Source organism: Liolophura sinensis, chromosome 6 (assembly GCF_032854445.1).
Source record: "Liolophura sinensis isolate JHLJ2023 chromosome 6, CUHK_Ljap_v2, whole genome shotgun sequence".
Taxonomy (NCBI): Eukaryota; Metazoa; Mollusca; class Polyplacophora; order Chitonida; family Chitonidae; genus Liolophura; species Liolophura sinensis.
Window position 1 is genome coordinate 29,125,877 of NC_088300.1, and position 6,471 is coordinate 29,132,347.

Consider the following 6,471-nt stretch of genomic DNA (forward strand, 5'->3'; position numbering starts at 1 on the left):
GTACGGCATACAGCGTTACGGTTTAAATTATTGATACAGCCCATGAAGCACAACTGTTGAATGCAGCATATAGCTACATTACAAGAATACGCCCGGGGCAATGCAGTGAAATTTAATTTGGCCGGACTAGTATAGTAAGCATGGATGCATTGATGAATCTATCATTAATCAATATATATATATATATATATATATATATATATATATATATATATATATATATATATATATATATATATATATATGTGTGTGTGTGTGTGTGTGTGTGTGTGTGTGTGTGTGTGTGTGTGTGTATTAGGGGTATAATAAATATTAATGGTGATATTGTAAATTTTAAAAGGTGTTAAGGACAAATGGGAATAAAAGGTACATTTTTAGATAACAATAAATTAGTAAAAAATATATCAAAGGAATGGCTAATTGAAATAAAACTGAATACAGACGTGCTTTCACTTGCCTATTCTGTGTACTGCAGCTTTCTATTAAGCAGAAGCGTATGGAAGCCGGACGAGGACACCTCGCCACGCGGCCGGCGGCAAGAAGACGGTGCAAATCGCACGTGAATGGTGTTGTTCTTGTGCCGCGGCCCGCGATCCGCGATCCGCGGGTACGACATGAGGGGACGAGAATGGTACCGTTCGTGTGTTCGCACCGCCCTAATCCCCTCGTCTCCTCATCTGGCTTCCATAGAAGCGAAGTACACGTGTGTTTTTATGATATTTTGATCGACGGTAATTGTGATACACAAATACTAAGTAAATGAGAGCATATCTAACAGCTAAAGGATATTTGTCTTACAAAATCTTATCTGTACAAAACTGACAGAAACGTTTGTGAACACTGAAACAAAGAAAAGGAAACAACTGAACATTTATTTATCCAGTGTAAAATAGATGAAATGTTTTGGCCGAAATTTGAAAGGTGGTTAAAGCAGGTGTGCAACTTTACGTGGAAAATCGGCAATGCTACAGTAATTCTTGGATGATTAAACGAAAAACAATGACAAACACTTTGCTTATACTAGCAAGAAAGTGGATTTTCGAGACAAAAATAAAATAAATAAATAAAAAGATCATTACATATAGAAAATCTACTTAATAAAACAGCTGAAAACTTTAGAATTGAAGAATTGCCAAAATAACGTGGACGGAAGGTGAATAAATAAACAAATGGAGTAGCAGCTATAATGTATTTAAAGAACAAATAAACATATAAAAATGCGAATGGAGGAAGCGAAAGTGTGGCTGCATATAAATATTTGGCTTCTGATTGTTGAAAAAAAGAAAAGAAAAAAAAATCAAATATATATCGCAACATCTTGCATGGAATAACCTGGTACGAACTCATATCAACTGTCACAATGTACATATAAACATTATTATATGTGAAACGAAACATTTGAGTCAAAGTAATAAATTAAAATGTTTAACAACATTTTTTTTAAACCGATCTATGCTTGGATGATCCATTACAAGCCACTACATATGTACAGGCATCTTCTTCTGTCCATGTTCCATCCTTTGTCATGTGTGTGTGTGACTGGTGTATATACATGATGACATCAAGATTAATTAATATCATTTTACACGTCTATTCACCGTTCTTTAAAAAAAATTGATTCGTCTTCCTTTCTCAACAGCGGTACTTACTATTCTAGCTATACACTGTAGGTTAGTTACACACGCATGTATAGTCACTACATATATACCATATGTATTGTGGTGTAGCCCACAATATGGTTCTCGCTTTTCTGTCTTTTCAGCCCATTCCAGTGTGCATATATTTGATTATAGCCATGTACAGTGTTCTTTTATAAGTTAATTCTCCCGTTTTACATAAGACAGAATCCTGAATATCGGCACTGGGCTCAGCTCACTTTCTCAAGCCCATTGCTTAGTTCGGAGTATGGCACTTGTATCTTTCATTATTATTCCTTCAGTTCTTATTTTTTATTAGGTACGTGCCCCGTGGTCTAGTGATTAGCGCGCTAGCGCAGCACAATGGCCTAGATGTCTCCGCCTATAGATGCGTTCGCTGTGATCAAGTCCAGCGCATGCTGGCTTCTTCTCCGGTCTTACGTGGCCGGGTTAGACAGCAGTCTGCGGATTGTCCCTGATTTTTCCCGGGGTCTACTCAACCCCTTATACTGACTGATGGTTGAAGAATATTTGGATACGGTACCCCATATTCATGGCTCAGGCCCTGAATTTGACGAACAGCTGTACCAGTATCTGTAGCTCAGACCTGTCATGTTCCATAAGCTTACCTTGAACACCTCTGTACATCCCTTTCCGGGGTTAATATACTACTGTTGTGCACCAAATAATTTGTGTGTCCGTAGTCCTAGTCGTAGTCAGCTGTCAATTCCTGACAGAGGTTAGCATATGTCACCACTAATAAATCCACACCTACAGAGCTAACCAGTATCCAAATATTCATCAACCAACCATCAAAGTACTTTTTTTTTACTCACCATAATGCTGACCGCCGTCGTATTAGTTAAAATGAGTATGACATAAAACGCCTATCAAATAAACAAGTAAATAAATATTTTTTGCATTATTTCTTTGTGACAGCTACATGAGTTATTCCCCTTGGACCATTTGGCCCGTGAGCCAGAAAGATGCATGGACTGTGGTTTTAGATCTGCTGTGTCTTTTATCTTGAATAGCTATTTTATTGGGGCAGTTTGGTATGTAAGAGTTTCTGGAGCGTAAAGGTTACACTGTTGTAAGTTGACATAACTTCATAATCACCACATATATAGAATATACGAATGCTATTTCGTGCATGCGTCTGCAATTGTTGAGACCACCCGATGACTAGTTATCGTTACCGGTAGTCAAGTTTGCTCGTTGGTTTAAGGGCATTGCTTCTCTATTTTAACGACCCTTCCTCTTTAATAGACATGCAGAAGGGTGTAATGTTTAAGATGGGCGTTAATGATGGGACTGTTTGAGCACGGGAATCACTTTCCGTGACCAAGTGACTATATGTGGTTCAAAGAATGCGTTGGTTGGATCCGCCTTAATAATATGTACTGTTAATTAATAATTACCGATAATTATGCTTGAAAACTAGGATCATACCTCAGTCACTTTTACTTTTCATTTTAATTGAGAGAATGTTATTTAGATCACAACTTCATACCATGAGACGGTATCAGTTGGGCATGTAGCCAAGAAATAGTCTGGAAGGTTTTCATATTGGGTGAGAAGTAGTAAGTATGGCCAGCTGTACCCAATATAAGTCATGTGTAGGCTGAGTTTTCAGGCCGTGTTCAAATCCCAATCATTATCACGGTTCAATCCTAGTCTTGGCCAGGGAATTTGTAGATTCGCTCACTTTTACTGAGGCCTATAACAGTGACAATCTATTACCTTTATTGAAGACCATTTGTCTTCAGCAAATATGGCCTGCAAGTCACACGTGAAAAAAACTGGTCAGTAACTTGCTGAAGGTTAGTGGTTTACCTTAGTAATTCAGGTTTTCTCCATCCAGAAAGCTGATTTCCATTCTATTATAATGTTACTGATAATAAATATATACTTGCCCATGTTTAGTTAAAACGACTATGTAATGGCATATAGAACATCATCAACAAACTGGGGGCCTCCGTGGATCAGTTGGTTAACGCGCTAGCGCAGCGTAATGACCCAGAAGTCTCTTACCAATGCAGTCGCTGTGAGTTTAAGTCCAACTCATGCTGGGTTCCTCTCCAGCCGTAAGTGGGAAGGTCTGCAGCAACCTGCGGATGGTCGTGGGTTTCCCCCTGTCTGTGCCCGGTTTCCTCATACCATAATGCTGGCCGTATAAGTGAAATATTCTGGAGTACAGCATAAAACACCAATCAAATAAATAAATAAATCATCAAACTGTTCTCCATAGTACTTGTAAAGACTATGTATAATGGACAGAGGTATGACCTGGCATGGACAATGAAGCAGATCAGTGTCACATATCTGGTATGGATATTTTATTATTATGCCTATATTGTAGTCTTGAGACTTTTTATCAAAGAAATTTTATCTGGCTCAAACATTTGTGTGTGTGTTATGCTTTTTGATTGCAGAGCCCTGAAGTTGTGCCGTGTAATACAAAGTAAAACTGCAGTACAGAAATATTCCGCAGCATGGGGAAAGGTGGAAAGTAAGATAATATATACTTCATGGGCTTTATTGTGTATTCATGTACCTCTAATAAATATAATTGAACTACCCTGTTAATCTTTTTGTTATTACCTGTGTCATATTGGTATTATTTTTTCCTGCGTTTATTTGATCAGCAGCTGTATAGAAAATGTCATTGATCGGGCGCCAGAATTTTCTAAATGATTCCTCAGTAAATGGTACAAACGCAGAGTTTTGTCCCTTTGTCTGTACAGCGTGTTTGTACAAGTGGGGGGTGGGGGAGGGGGGCATTTGTACATTTAATTTTGGTGGAGGTTTGCCTCTCAGAGTGTCATTTACAAGTGGTAAATGTAATACACGTTTAGATCTGTTAAAAAAATGTATTTTTTAACCTTGAAACTTAATTGTTGTCCTATTGTTTGTAGGGTTATTTTGGTGCTAATGGAAAGTATGGCAGGCACTGGACATAAGTTTTGTATGGCCAGACCAAGGATGGCAGACAAGTTGGAAAAACTTCGTTTTGACCCATGGGGTAATATTTGTCAAATTTTAAAATATTTTTATGGGGTAATATTTGTGAAACGTTTTGTCTAGAATTAATAAACTAGACTTGTTATTATCAATTGTACATGATATATACATGTAATTAGCATTGATTTTTAGCATTTTAATTGGCAAGTTTTATTGTACCATGCTCGGTCAAGTTACACTTTTACAGTATATCTTATTACATCTATAAAGAAAGAGCGTGTATATAAAATTACTTTGTTTTGCTTTCATTTTTCAGTCCAGCAAGTTGTCCTGTACAAAGAAAAGAAGAAAGTTAAAACACTTGTACGGTGAACCAAAGCTTTGTGTGAAAGTGTGTGTGAAGCAAGTGAATGGACATGAGAAATTCTGTTGAGAAAGAGATGAAGGGTATCTTGTAGCTGTGGTGCATGCAATCAGATGGACTTATGATCTTGTACTACATGGTACACACTTGCCTCTTGAACTCCAAAGTAGATAACCCTTATGACTATCTACAACTGCATTGTTTGTGAGTGAATTTTAGCAAAAGTCATGAATATGTGTAGTGGGCGTGTTTGCAGTAAATAGCTTTTGTATCAAAAATGTACTTGTTTCTATATATTAGTTCTACTTTCGTTGAGACTTCTGTTCTCTTACATTTATCAAGTTCTTGCAGTTTCAGTCTGTCGTATGTCAGTGTTTTCTTTATTCACTCTTGCTACTTTGGACTTGTATAATACGAGACTAAGTCATACGAGATACGGGTTCAATCCATCTCCCACGTAGATGTAATTTATTGACTGTCCCGCGTTTCTATTGCTTTACCACATGTAGATGATTCAGAGTTATCTCCCCTGTACACGCGGGCTTTAGTTATCCTCATCGGGGAATAATATACATTATTCATATACGTTCATATAAACTCCATGAGGCAAAAGGTCTAGAATGGGGAAAGAGGTTACGTTTGCAAAAAAACCGTCCAGTGAAAGAAAAACCCAAGTGTAATTAAATCAATACTGGACGCAGGTATATAGTTGTCTTATCTGACTGGATTTATAACTAAAGCTGTTGGGCTGTCTAAACAGAACATTGCCTCTTCGTCAATGTAACAAACGTCGACCGCTCGGGAGGAACATAAGAAATCCGTGATCCCAAGTAAGTTAAACATGACCATTTCGGATCACCAGTGGCTAAAAAGCAAGTTTTTTTTTTAAAGTTCTTTAAAGAATGACGAAAGTAAAATATCAGTGCCTGCTGCGGCTTCATGTTGAACTCAAATGTAGTCCCAGTGTGACTCTGCCATAACCATTGGTTGGACGACAGGTGCGTTTGCGGAAGGCACCGACCTTGTATACCGGTACTTCTTGGGCCAGCTGTCTGTATATCGTGCCTGGATGGAACATTGTCTCTGACATCTCCGGAATAATGTTCCGGTGAAACAGCAGGTCTGTGTGGGTCATGACTCCAGTAAGCCTACCTCACAGAGATACCATCGTGGTAGGACCAAGGCAATGCTGAGAGCGTCGCCGTGGGTGAGAAACATACAGTCAACAATCTTCAGAGTTATTTAAAGACGTCAGCAGACACCCAACATGATGTAATTGAACGAATGATACGGTTTAATATCATCGCACGGAGACTGAAGGCATCTGCACCTCAGTATGAAACCATCACAAAAATCTGGATTTATAATAATTAAGTACCGCAATTGAAAAATTGGAGTTGGACGGGCATTTTGAGACGTTACTATTTGATTTGATTTCATAAGTTACCTCTCCGGTTTTCCCGGATGACTCAAATAGAGACCCTTTAACTTTATGATTTTTGTCGT